Genomic DNA, 14062 nt, shown 5'->3' with positions numbered 1-14062 from the left:
TGAATGGGGTGGGAAGGGGAGGGGCCTCGGGTGGGCATGTCCACAGCTCTGCTTCCCAACCATCTTTTGCATGATGGTGCCACTTCTAGGGTTTCTTGAAGCCTGAAGAACGTTTCAGGGGTTTCTCAAGGGTCAAAAAGTTGAGAAAGGCAGCCCTAGGAGTTAAAATGACCAGACTGAAGGTGGTTGAATTAGGAGAAGACATTGGTCAGGATCCAAACCACAGTTTGCTTAATCAAACGGAGGCATTCTGCAATGACCGTCATCGTTTCAGGTCCTTTCCTAGGAACGTCCGGAGATGTTCCAGCAGACTGAACATGTGGCAAATCTGGTCCCAAGAATTTTGCTTCCTGTTTTCCCGATAGCCTTCGCCAAGCAAACTGCAAAATTCCGTTTGACCTGCTTGCGCTAGAATGGTCCCAGGGCAGGCTTCACCACGAGAGGCTGCCCTTTTGCTTTTGCTAAAAAAGGAGTTCTCAGGCGGGGAGGATGTATTAGGCATGGCTGAGGCCGTGCAGCTCTTCGCTCTGGGGAACAAGGCCGTTCGTTAATGTCAATTAGGGAAGATGGCTCCATTAGTGAAAATGGACTTTCAACATTAGCATTCGCAGAACTGTTTGCGTGCAAAAACGACGATCGGCGCAAAGATTACATCCCCTTTCTTCTGCTGGGGGGAAGGAACAGAATATACCCCTTGCAGATCATATACCTGGAAGATGTTAGCCACAAGGTTTGGATCGGTGGTTCTCAGCCCAAGGGTCAGGACACCTTAGGGCAGGGGTAGTCAACCTGTGGTCCTCCAGATGTCCATGGACGACAATTCCCATGAGCCCCTGCCAGCAGATGTCCATGGAATTGTAGTCCATGGACATCTGGAGGACCACAGGTTGACTACCCCTGCCTTAGGGGGTTGAACGACCCTTTCGCAGGGGTCGCAGCAGGGCAAGCAGCTTGGCTGGAGGGGGCACCTTCCACATGACAGCCTTGCGGGGTAGATCGAGATAAAGCATTCATCTGTCTGGAGCAGCGGAAAAGAGCGAGATCGGCATGGTGGGACAAGAGGCAGAACCCTGGGGGAAAACCAACTGATAAACAATCATGCACAATGGATCTTTATGCCATTGGTTAGTTTCGGTTTAATTTCTGTGAAAGAACCTTTGCATAATTTTATGGCTGGGGGGTCACCACAACATGAGGAACTGTATTAAAGGGTCATGGCATTAGGAAGGTGGAGAACCATTGATCTATTGAGGAAGGTGGAGAACCATTGATCTAGATGGAATGCACTCTGGGGCAGTGATGCTCGAGTTTCTTGGTGCTTGAGAGGCAAAAGAGGGAGGGTGACCCTGGAGCTCTGGCTCTGTGAGTGGATCTTCTGATGACCCCTGGGCTTTGGCCGCCATGTGACAACGCGTTGGACTGGATGTGCCATTGGCCTGATCCAACATGGCTTCTCTTATGTTCTTAGGTCTGGCAGGGTGGTGATCTGTGTTCTTGGTGCTATTTCCTATTCATGATAGGAAAGCAGATTAGTAAAGCAGATAGCCACTTCCCTACTTTAAGAATGGGCTCTTTTCTGGAAGTGATATGGAATCCTTCCTCCACAGAGTGACGAGGATGATCCGGGGCCTGGGGACCAAGCCCTATGAGGAAAGGCCGAGGGACTGGGGAATGTTATTACTGAAGAAGAAGAAGAGTTGGTTCTTATATGCCGCTTTTCTCTACCCAAAGGAGTCTCAAAGTGGCTTACAATCGCCTTCCCTTTCCTCTCCCCACAACAGACACGCTTTGAGGGAGGTGAGGCTGAGAGAGCCCTGATATTACTGAAGAAGAAGAGTTGGTTCTTAAATGCCGCTTTTCTCTACCCGAAGGAGTCTCAAAGTGACTTACAATCGCCTTCCCTTTCCTCTCCCCACAACAGACACCCTTTGAGGGAGGTGAGGCTGAGAGAGCCCTGATATTCCTGCTCGGTCTGAACAGCTTTATCAGTGCCTTGGCAAGCCCAATGTCAGTAGCTGGCTGCATGTGGGGGAGTGGGGAATCAAACCCAGCTCGCCAGATTAGAAGTCCACAGTCCTAACCACTCCCCCAATCTGGCTCTAAATCCTGTGGTTTCCCTCCCAGATATAATGACTTCCCCAAAAGGGCACCTAGACTTCATCCCCACAGCCCCCCAAATGGTTAATTTCACAGTTGATCTGTTTTCCATTATTTGGTTGGCGCTCCGGCTGTACAAGCTCTAGATAATGCCTTCTTCAGCCGAGGGGTCGTTTGCCTTCCTTCCCCAAACGCCATCCAATTTTCTCCCGTGTTGTTACATGTTCATGCCTTGTGGTCGCTGAATATTCCTTTCTCCGCCCACCCCACCTTCGCCCGGGTGGGCACCAAGAATGCCCGGCTGCTCACACAAGGCCCCTCCCAGTCTTTTCGTATCATTTATTTCCCAAGTGGCATTTTCAATTAGACTTCTTTTTTCGCCAATACATGTATATATTATCGGCAAGGCGAACCTCATGAATGCTTTGGATCCTTTTGTCATCTGTGACATTCATTTGCAGTTACTCCTGACACAGACCTGGTTCCGTTTCTGGGTCTCTTCTCCAGTTCTCGCTGAATGAATGTTTTGACGTAGCCGATACGCAAAGAATGGCTTCAGGTGCAATGGGGACATTTGCGGGGGGGAGGGTGTGTGTGGAGGATTTAGAATCATAGAATAATGGAGTTGGAAGGGACCTCCTGGGTCATCTAGTCCAACCCCCTGCACTATGCAGGACACTCACATCCCAATCGCTCATCCACTGTCACCTGCCATCCCCTTGAGCCTTCACAGAATCAGCCTCTCTGTCAGATGGCTCTCCAGCCTCTGTTTAAAAATCTCCAGAGATGGAGAACCCACCACCTCCCGAGGAAGCCTGTTCCACTGAGGAACCACTCTAACTGTCAGGAACTTCTTCCGGATGTTTAGATGGAATTTCTTTTGAATTAATTTCATCCCTGTTTGCAGCATGAGCCAGACTAGCGAGGAAGCCTGTTCCACTGAGGAACCGCTCTAACTGTGAGGAACTTCTTCCGGATGTTGAGATGGAATTTTTTTTGAATTAATTTCATCCCTGTTTGCAGCATGAGCCAGACTAGCGAGGAAGCCTGTTCCACTGAGGAACCGCTCTAACTGTGAGGAACTTCTTCCGGATGTTGAGATGAAATTTCTTTTGAATTAATTTCATCCCTGTTTGCAGCATGAGCCAGACTAGCGAGGAAGCCTGTTCCACTGAGGAACCGCTCTAACTGTGAGGAACTTCTTCCGGATGTTTAGATGGAATTTCTTTTGAATTAATTTCATCCCTGTTTGCAGCATGAGCCAGACTAGCGAGTGCTTGGGCATCACTGCTTCCAAACATCGGAAGTGTGCACCCGCGCTGCCTTTTTTTCTAAAAAAAAAATTGCAAGTAGGAGTCTAAGGTCTTAGACATCCCATTCCTCATCTGTGATGTAGAAACCCGAGATCAGGCAATTTTCTGCGGCTTGCCTTGCGGTTTGCTCTGGAAAACAAATGTGTTCGATCCTATCGGACTCCTTGTTGCTTGTCGGCCCTTTGACAGGGCTGAGAGGATAACCTTAGAGGCCTGGTCGATATTATAAATGGCTATTCAGACCACAGACCAAGAAGGCACATCAATTATTCAGTGTCCCCACCCCTACCCCCAAGCCTGGCTGGGTCATCACTCCTCTTATCAGCTGCTCTTTGTTCCTGATTTAGGCATATTCCCAAATCTATGGAGATGCACACCCCCTTTAGCCTGTGTGGTAGAGTGGTTGAGAGCCTGGAGGACTGGGTTGTCCCAGTTCTCTTAGTACAGTTCTCTTGGAGCTCTCACAGCCCCACTTACCTACCTCACAGGGTTTCTGTTGTAGGGAGAGCAAGGGAAATGTGATTGTAAACCACTTAGGGCAGGGATAGTCAATCTGGATACCACAGGTTGACTACCCCTGACTTAGGGGATACTTTGAGTAGTAAATAAAGGTAAAGGTAAAGGTATCCCCTGTGCAAGCACTGAGTCATGTCTGACCCTCGGGGTGACGCCCTCTAGCGTTTTCATGGCAGAGTCAATACGGGGTGGTTTGCCAGTGCCTTCCCCAGTCATTACCGTTTCCCCCCCTGCAGCAAGCTGGGTGCTCATTTTACCGACCTCGGAAGGATGGAAGGCTGAGTCAACCTTGAGCCGGCTGCTGGGATCGAACTCCCAGCCTCATGGGCAGAGCTTTCAGACTGCATGTCTGCTGCCTTACCACTCTGCGCCACAAGAGGCTCTTTAAAGGTAAAGGTATCCCCTGTGCAAGCACCGAGTCATGTCTGACCCTTGGGGTGACGCCCTGTAGCGTTTTCATGGCAGACTCAGGTTTGCCAGTGCCTTCCCCAGTCATTGCCGTTGAGTAGTAAGTAGCGGGGTATAAAAAAACAGCTCTGCTCCTTAGATTCAAGTGGGCAGCTGTGTCGATCTGAAGCAGCCCAACAAAATTCGAGTGCAATAGCGCCTTTAAGACCCACAAAGCTGTATTCATGTTGTTGGGCTCCTCTTCTTCTTTTTCTTCGTCTTCTCTGAAGTCTCTTTTATCAAAGGCTGAAGCAAATCCCCTGCTTTATACTCCCTTGACTTCTTGGATGAAGCCACGAACCTATTATTCCAGTTCCACCAACCGACTCCCCTTAAACTTAACTGCTGGGGAGCAGAGCTTGGGCAGCTCGGCTGAAGCTGCCGCTAGACATGGCAGGGACCCAGGGAGAGCAGAGTGCCCCTCCTTGACCTGCGAGATGGTGCCAGTGGTGAAAAGGAACGTGTGTGTGTCTGTGTGTGTGTGTGTGTGTATGTACAGGATGGTACAGGATGCACCTCTTGTCCCAATAATTGCTTTCCCAGAGTGGGTGATCTGCCTTCGGAGGAGAGCACCTTTGCTAATTAGCAACGCTGTTTTATTCACCTGGAGCTAGAGAACACATTGTCCTTTTTCAGGTTTTGATTTTCCTTTAATTAGAGGAGGGGATAGGGCGAAATCTTTCGTTGGGACTCGTTCGGCTAGCCGACTTCCCCGCGGTTGGCGTTTGTTTTTTGTTCCCGCGCCTGTTTGCTTTGGGGAATTGCGTGCTCCTTCTTCTCTTCCCCTCGAGCATAAAGCGGCTTTATTCCCTCGGAGAATTAAGCCCGAAGCGAAGGGCTGTATGGAATTAGTCGGAGCGTTGGTCTGAGCCTTTATTTGAACCAGGGTTTCTCAAGAAGCTCCCCTGTCCGTTTCCAGCAATAAGACAGTCTGCTCTCCTGATTAGAGCAGCCGTTCACAGCCTTTAGACCATGGAGGAACCCTTGAAATATTATTCAGGCTTCAAGGAGCCCTGGAAGTGGTTACAAGCCCCTTCTGAGAAGGGGCTGTAGAAGGTCTTGTGGCCCTTTCTTGCATGCCCAGGGAAATGCCGATTGCCACTTTGGAGTCAGAAGGCAAATTTCCTCCAGACAAGACTGGCCAGAGATGCTGGGGGTTGTTGGAGTTTTTGGGGGGGTGGAGCTGGACATGGAATTGGGATCACCATGGGTGAGCTGGTAGTTGTGAATTTCCTGCATTCTGCAGGGGGTTGGACTAGATGACCTTGGAGGTCCCTTCCAACTCTAGGATTCTATGACGTGGGAGCCAGCCGATTGGCTGGCTCCCACGTCATAGAATCCTAGAGTTGATCCTTTACTGTTTCTATTGTGGACAAAGAGACCAGGCCTGTAGAGGAACAGGGGAATTGGGCTCCAGTGCTGTCTAGTGATGTCAGCAGCCATCTGAACTTTTGGGAAAGGCTGTGTAACCCCTGGGGACCTCTTGTGTAACCCCAGCATTCCCTAGAACCCTGGCTGAGTATCCCTGGCTTAGAGTGTCTCGGGGGAAGGCCTCAGACTCTGCCTTGTCATAGTCCCTCTGAGCACCTGGCTTGCCCCTGTGTGAGATGGGAGGCTGGACTGGAGGGACCCTCCCTGGCCTGACCCAGCAGGGCTCTTCTGAGGGTCTTCTCAGGGGAAGGCCTCGGCCTCTCTGCCCTGTGGCTGGTCCTGCAGAGGAACTGGCTGGCCCCTGGGTGAGACGGGAGGCTGGACTGGAGGGACCCTCCCTGGTCTGGCCCAGCAGGGCTCTTCTGAGGGTCTTCTCAGGGGAAGGCCTCGGCCTCTCTGTCCTGTGGCTGGCCCTGCAGAGGGACTGGCTGGCCCCTGGGTGAGAGGGGAGGCTGGACTGGAGGGACCCTCCCTGGCCTGACCCAGCAGGGCTCTTCTGAGGGTCTTCTCAGGGGAAGGCCTCGGCCTCTCTGCCCTGTGGCTGGCCCTGCAGAGGAACTGGCTGGCCCCTGGGTGAGACGGGAGGCTGGACTGGAGGGACCCTCCCTGGCCTGACCCAGCAGGGCTCTTCTGAAGGTCTTCTCAGGGGAAGACCTCGGCCTCTCTGCCCTGTGGCTGGCCCTGCAGAGGAACTGGCTGGCCCCTGGGTGAGACAGGATTCTGGACTAGATAGACCACTGGTCTGTTCCAGCATACATACCAAACCACAATTACATCCCCACCTCCACCCCCACCAGCCCCCCTTTAAATAGCCCCTCAGCCCTCCTCCTTACCTGCAGCACCCCCCCCATCTCCTCCGCCTCCTCCTGAGCCCCCACGCCCACCTTGATGTTTCCACCTTAACGAGGTGCTGCAAAGGGACAACCAGGGATGCTGCACAGAGATGCGTGGGGGGGGGGGAGGCGCGCGGCGTTCCATTGGCTTGTGCCGGCACATCTCGAGCACCAATTAGAGTCCCCGCTGCCAGACCTAATGTGCTTACTGGGATGAGGTGGAACAGCGTAGATGTACACAGGCGGAGAGAGAGACCGTGTGCCGGCCGACGTCCTGCCCCCCTGCGATGTCAAACGGGAGAGGCTGGGAGCGCACTGATTTATAATTCATCAGCTCCCGGTGACTGAGCATTGCCGCTCGGTTTAATTATAAAGGCGAGCCGGAGAACTAAGCGGAGGCTTGCCGGAGAATCTTGAAAAGCTGCAGCTGCTGCAGACCTGACTCCGTCTCTTTCTCCCTCCCAGCATCTCTGCTTTGGGGCTGCCGGTTCCGCCTTTGGGGTGAGTGAAGTGCGCTTTCCTTATCAGAGATGCCGGCAAATGTCGTCCCTTCCGAATGGCTTTTCCCGCTAGAGATGCTGGCCGGTCGGGCCGCATGTGTCGTCTGCGTGCCTCTTGTTTGATCGCCCTGCAAGAGACCAGGGGGAGAAGGGCGAGGTGCAGGATTGCTACGTTTGACGAAAATTGCACAAGGGTTTCGGCGCGAGCGAAAGTTTCTGGCTCGCCCGGTTCGGTCGATCTTCGGGAGCGAAATGCGTCGGACGGGCTGCAGCACCCATGCTCCTGGACCTCGCTGGTGTCTGCTCTTAAGGGACGTGCGTGGTTTATAGTGGTGGGTAGCCGCAGGATGCTACAGGGAGAAGCGCTCGGAGCTTTGTCACCCTCCGGTGTGTGTGCAATTTCTCGCTTTCTGCCGGGCGCCTGCATGCAGTGAGCTGTGACTGGCAGGTGGGGTTTAGTGAGGCTGCCTGAGAGCTAGCGGAGCATTTGGGCATGCGGCGGGGGGGCGGCGAGAGCCGGTTTGAGACGAACTCCGAAAGGGACCGCCGGGTTGCTCTGTTGCAGCAAAAGCCAGAGTGTCTGATCACGCCCACCTTTTGCAGAGGTTACCGTGGCGTTTTCAAAACTTGAGGCGCATCAGCCTCCCTGGGCGAATGCGGGGACTGTCGGAATATTCGGAGCGACGCTGCCGAATATTGTCTACCATCTCAGTGGCATGGTTTGCCTTTGCCGTGGCATAGCTGAAAGGTGCAAACATGGGAGTTTGTTTCCAGACGCTCCTAGATTTTATAGAATAATAGAGTTGGAAGGTCCCTCCTGGGTCATCTAGTCCAACCCCCTGCACTGTGCAGAATACTCACAACCCTATTGCTCATCCACTGTCACCTGCCACCCCCTTGAACCTTCACAGAATCAGCCTCTCCATCAGATGGCTATCCAGCCTCTGCTTAAAAATTTCCAAAGGTGGAGAACCCACCACCTCCCGAGGAAGCCTGTTCCACTGAGGAATCACTCTGACTGTCAGGAACTTCTTCCGGATGTTTAGATAGAATTTAGAATAATAGAATAACAGAGTTGGAAGGGACCGTCTGGGTCATCTAGTCCAACCCCCTGCACTATGCAGGACACTCACAACCTTATCGCTCATCCACTGTCACCTGCCACCCACCTGAACCTTCACAGAATCAGCCTCTCTGTCAGATGGCTCTCCAGCGTCTGTTTTAAAATCTCCAAAGATGGAGAACCCACCGCCTCCCGAGCAAGCCTGTTCCACTGAGGAACCTCTCTAACGGTGAGGGACTTCTTCCGGATGTGTAGACGGAATTTCGTTTGCATTAATTTCATCCCACTAGTTCTGGTCCGTCCCTCCCGAGCAAGACAGAACAACTCTGCTCCATCCTCTACATTTCATCTTTAAAAAAGAAAAAGAAAGAAAGAAAAAAGGTTTGCATAGGCGAATGTCAGCTTCCGCCACTTTGTGATCTCCCGTGAATAAACAGATGTACAAGTCTACTGAGGAAAGTGAGTTCTGACCCAGGGAAGCCTGCATCTGAATAAACCGGCCAATCTCTTGCTTCCCACTGGAAATTCTTTACAGCAGAAGAAAAGCACGCTTCCAATTCTGAGACTTTTTTGTGTCATTGCTGCTGTGCTCTCTGATCTTTCTCCTGCAGAGCGCTTCTTTAAGAACCAGAGGGGGTATGCCGTGCTGAAACTGTTCCCTGCCGGGCTGCACTGACCTTTGCTTTAAGAAGGGAAGTCGGAAGGGCTCCCTGTTTATTCAGCTCCTCCCTGGAATACCCGTAAAAGACAGAGAAGGGGGCAGGGAAGGAGTCTCTGTCTCACTGTGACAGACGTGTTCCAACAGGCACCATCTCCATTGGCCGATTAACACTTCATGCTTCTGTTGCAGGGGGGGAAGTTGTCTTCGGAAACCTTCCCCTTCTCCTGCCTCAAAGGAAATTCTTTTTCGGTGATCTTGATGTAGATGATGTGGCTGTGAGAGGAGTTTCACTACGAAAGCCCCCAGTCATTAAACTTGACATAGACTCAGAGAACCCTAGAGTTGGGAGAGCCCACAAAGGCCATCTAGTCCAACCCCCCTGCTCAATGCAGGATCAGCCTAAAGTTTCCATGAGAAGTATCTGTCCAGCCGCTGCTTGAAGACTCACCCGATTCCTCTGATGTACTATGACTGTGAATCGCCCCCTCCGATATCTAGTCGGTGTCGTTCTACATGCAGTTAACCCCACTGCTGTGGGTCTTCTCCTCTGCTGCCCACAGGAACCTTTCCCTGCCCTCCTCCAAGTGACAACCTTTCAAATCCTTCAAGAGAGCCGTCCTGTCCCCTCTCAGCCTCCTCTTCTCCAGGCTGAACGTTCTCAAGTCCCTAACCAGCTATATAAAAAGAAAGCTCTTTTCCCCGGACTTCCTCTATGCTAAACGTCCTCCTTTTCCTATTATTGTTGCTGTCCTTGTTATTATCATCAATACAAGGAGACGACACTGTGCCAAATCACAAGGAAATGCTTGAAAGTTAAATTGCTAGGAAAGCAGACGGGAGTCAAGTTTCGACGGACAGTTCTGGGAAACACCTTTAAGGAGTCCGTGACATGGAGCGCATTCCTGTCCGCAGTTACTCCAGTCCAGGGGTGGCCAAACCGTGGCTCTCCGGATGTCCGTGGACTACAATTACCATGAGCCCCTGCCAGTGCTGGCAGAGGCTCATGGCAATTGTTGTCCACAGACATCCGGAGAGCCACTACTGCCCCCATCTATCAATTTCATTGGCTTCGAATGGACCGAGCCTGCACAGGACTCCGTGGTTGATGATGCCTATGGCTTATCCTGAGTCAGACATTTGGTTCCTTTTCCCAGCTCAGGTGGTGGTGGCCGCTGTCTCCATTTCAGGCACCGCCTTGCCAGGTTGGTTGCCTAAGATGCTTTCATCCTAGAAATGCTCAGGACCAAGCCCTATGAAGATAGGTTGAGGGACTTGGGAATGTTCAGCCTGGAGAAAAGGAGGTTGAGAGGGGACATGATAAAAAGGTATCCCCTGTGCAAGCACCGAGTCATGTCTGACCCTTGGGGTGACGCCCTCTAGCGTTTTCATGGCAGACTCAATATGGGGTGGTTTGCCAGTGCCTTCCCCAGTCATTACCGTTTACCCCCCAGCAAGCTGGGTACTCATTTTACCGACCTCGGAAGGATGGAAGGCTGAGTCAACCTTGAGCCGGCTGCTGGGATTGAACTCCCAACCTCATGGGCAAAGTTTTCAGACAGCTGCCTTACCACTCTGCGCCACAAGAGGCTCATATCTCCACAAGAGGGGACATGATAGCTCTCTTTAAGTATTTGAAAGGTTGTCACTTGGAGGAGGGCAGGATGCTGTTCCCGTTGGCTGCAGAGGAAAGGACACGCAGTAATGGGTTTAAACTTCAAGTACAACAATATAGGCTAGATATCAGGAAAAAACGTTTTCACAGTCAGAGTAGTTCAGCAGTGGAATAGGCTGCCTAAGGAGGTGGTGAGCTCCCCCTTACTGGAAGTCTTCAAGCAAAGGTTGGATACACACTATTCTTGGATGCTTTAGGATGCTTAGGGCTGATCCTGCGTTGAGCAGGGGGTTGGACTAGATGGCCTGTATGGCCCCTTCCAACTCTATGATTCTGTGATTCTGATTCTGAGCAGGGGGTTGGACTAGATGGCCTGCATGGCCCCTTCCAACTCTATGATTCTGTGATTCTGATTCTGAGCAGGGGGTTGGACTAGATGGCCTGCATGGCCCCTTCCAACTCTATGATTCTGTGATTCTGATTCTGAGCAGGGGGTTGGACTAGATGGCCTGCATGGCCCCCTATGATTCTGTGATTCTATGACTGTAGCCGGAGTCTCTTTCGCTGCACTACAGAGCTCTCCCAGTCCAGCATCGCTGTCCATCGGCTGATACTCCACTTAGCGTCCCCGCATTTGCCAGCGAGTTTCTCCTTAAGCTGAATGCCGGGATCAAAATAAACTGCTCCCTCTTAAAATAGCCGGGGTGAGGTTCCGTGAGCACCCCCGCCCCTCTTTTCCTTTCCCGCGCCCCGTCTTTTTTTGCAGAACCTGCAACCGCTTCCATCTGCCTGGATATTTGCATTGTGCTTGTCTCCATGGGTACCGTTTTAATCGATGCTGGGGAAGCGCACCGCAAAAACATACACACTCCAACGGGGGGAGGACGGCCTGCGATGGCAGAAGATGGAGGATGGCAGAGGGGAAAGAGAGATTTGGTGAATGGGTGGGCTTAAAAGGAATCGGAGCCTAGCCATAGGCCCAGTGGAGAGTAATGGCCGTGAGTCCATGGGGATGGAGTTCAAATGCACGAGTCCCTGAGGCGTAAATCGTTGCCTCAGACCTTCATCTAGATGAAGAAGAGTTGGTTCTTATATGCCGCTTTTCTCTACCCAAAGGAGGCTCAAAGCGGCTTCCAATCGCCTTCCCTTTCCTCTCCCCACAACAGACACCCTGTGAAGGATATGAGGCTGAAAGAGCCTTGAGATTACTGAAGAAGAAGAAGAGTCGGTTCTTAGATGCCCCTTTTCTCTACCTGAAGGAGTCTCAAAGTGGCTTCCAATCGCCTTCCCTTTCCTCTCCCCACAACAGACACCCTGTGAAGGATATGAGGCTGAAAGAGCCTTGAGATTACTGAAGAAGAAGAAGAGTCGGTTCTTAGATGCCCCTTTTCTCTACCTGAAGGAGGCTCAAAGCGGCTTACAGTCGCCTTGCCTTCCTCTCCCCACAGCAGATGCCCGTGAGGGAGGTGAGCCCATAGGCTGGACTGTAGGAATCAATATGCAAAGTTTAGTACCTTGCCCAATCCCAGTTCTTCTCATCTCTCAATGCCCTTTTAAGTGATGGCAGAATTTACAGAGAGGTACAGGAGTCCTGCTAGATTGTTCTTTTGACTCCCTAGCGCACTGTTTCCTGATCCATTTGGCCAGGTCCACTGGGTCTTTGCCATGTACCATTCATTCCACTGTTTTGTTTTGGGAGGGAGGGATGTTATATTCAGGTAACCTGCCTCCAGCTCCTGCAGTCATTCAGTTCTCCATCTTCTGCGATGTCTTCCCGGCCAGCCTGTCTATCCGAAACAGGTGCTTTTCTTTTTGCATCTACCACTTTTCTTTTTGCATCTACCACTTTGGCTGGGAGGAAATTCTGAAGGACTTTGGGTTGCCGATTCCAGCCTGAGACATTTCTGGAGGTTTGGGGGTGATGCTTCTGGAGAAGGGAATTTGAGGGGGTGTTTCATCTAGAATCTGTGCTGAATCATAGAACCTGCTGTCTGAATGGGGATCTCTGTTGTCTCAAGAGCAGTTGCAGCTCTGGGAGAACTCCAGGTCTCAGCTGGAGATTGGCATCCTGGGCAAGACTATATCTCTCCTGCAAGAGATCCTGTTTCAGAGAGTTTCAGAGAGATAGCAGAGGGCGTCCTCCTTCTAGAGGCAATTAAAATTCTCATTTGCATTATGTGCTTAGGAAAGTTTGAATTAAGAGTAAATGATGCATCTTTTCCTGGGCTTTACAGGGGCAGGGATCTATTTTTAAATGAAGCTGAGGTGTGGGGAGCTAAATCTTGCCTCCTTGTAGCTCTGATGTGAGGCATGAAGCTCTCTCTCTCTCTCTCTCTCTCTTTCTCTCTCTCTCTCTCTGTAAGGTTTTTGACAGGGGAAATTGTCCAGGCTGGGAGATGAAGAAGAAAAGTTGGTTCTTATATGCCGCTTTTCTCTCCCAGGAGTCTCAAAGTGGCTTCCATTCACCTTCCGTTTCCTCTCCCCACAACAGACACCCTGTGAGGGAGGGGAGGCTGAGAGAGCCCTGATAGTACTGAAGAAGAAGAAGAGTTGGTTCTTATATGCCGCTTTTCTCTACCCGAAGGAGTCTCAAAGCAGTTTCCAACCTCCTTCCCTTTCCTCTCCCCACAACAGACACCCTGTGGGGTGGGTGAGGCTGAGAGAGCCCTGATATCACTGCTTGGACAGAACAGTTTTATCAGTGCTGTGACTAGCCCAAGGTCACCCAGCTGGCTGCATGTGGGGGAACAGGGAATCAAACCTGGCTCGCCATATTAGCAGTCCGCACTCCTAACCACTACACCAAGCTGGCTCTCCAGATGATTGTTTGAAACCACCTTGATTAATTAACAGACATCACTGGAGCCCACCTCAGCAGGATATAAGTCCACTCTCCAAAACTGCCACTTCCTCCAGGGTGGATCGATCTCTGTCATTCGTGGAGATCGGTTGTAATCTTGGGAGCTCTCCAGGCCCCACCTGGGGGTTGCCGACTGTGATTTGGGTGTACTACAGTTTCAATTTACAGGGGAAGTGAAGTGGTTCTCCAGTAGTAAATCGACGTTTGAAGGGAGGGTTTAGAAGCCTCCTGCTGTTCCGTGTGTAATACAGCAAGCCTTCGCTTCCTACACTCTGCCGCATTCAGATAATTCACAGGGGAAGGCCTGGTGTGATGGAGGAGGCTTGAGGCGTGTTTTGGTTGGCAAAGCGGTGATTTTCTTGAGTTCGACAGGTGCACATAAACTCAGGTGGGATCTGGGCATGAATACTTGGCATTGTCAAACGCTGAATGAAGTCAATGAATTGGAAGCTCTTGCATTCTTTCAGGATGGGAGTGGCAAGGAAGCCCAACAGGGTCCCATCTGGGTCACAAAAATGAGAAGTGTGCATTCTGGACGGGAGGTCCCCTTCTGGGTTGCAGCATGTGTGAACAAGATCTTGGAATTCTTGCGGGCTGTAAGAAAAATAGGAGCAGAGTGTGTGACATGGCAGGAAAGAAGGCAAATGCTATCTTGGGCTGATTATTTTTGGATGTTTGTGCCAGATTATAGCCAGATAGCAGCTCACCTGACAGAGTTAGCTAAAAAGT

General features: G+C 51.4%; 1 protein-coding gene across 27 annotated transcripts in view; it reads left to right on the top strand.

Annotated features, from left to right (window-relative positions):
- DLG2 (discs large MAGUK scaffold protein 2) overlaps nucleotides 1–14062 on the top strand; it is a 1130680-nt gene that overhangs the window by 826060 nt on the left and 290558 nt on the right. The window contains exon 1 of one of the 27 annotated variants that reach the window (XM_077341345.1): nucleotides 6868–7138. The exons of the other annotated variants lie outside the window; for them this stretch is intronic. The gene's annotated coding sequence lies outside the window, so the exon portion shown is untranslated. Of the gene's footprint in view, nucleotides 1–6867; nucleotides 7139–14062 lie in introns of those variants that run through there. 27 annotated transcript variants of the gene reach the window in all.

This window comes from Paroedura picta, chromosome 6, assembly GCF_049243985.1.
Source record: "Paroedura picta isolate Pp20150507F chromosome 6, Ppicta_v3.0, whole genome shotgun sequence".
NCBI classification, from domain to species: Eukaryota; Metazoa; Chordata; class Lepidosauria; order Squamata; family Gekkonidae; genus Paroedura; species Paroedura picta.
This window is presented reverse-complemented; position numbering and strand designations above follow the sequence as displayed.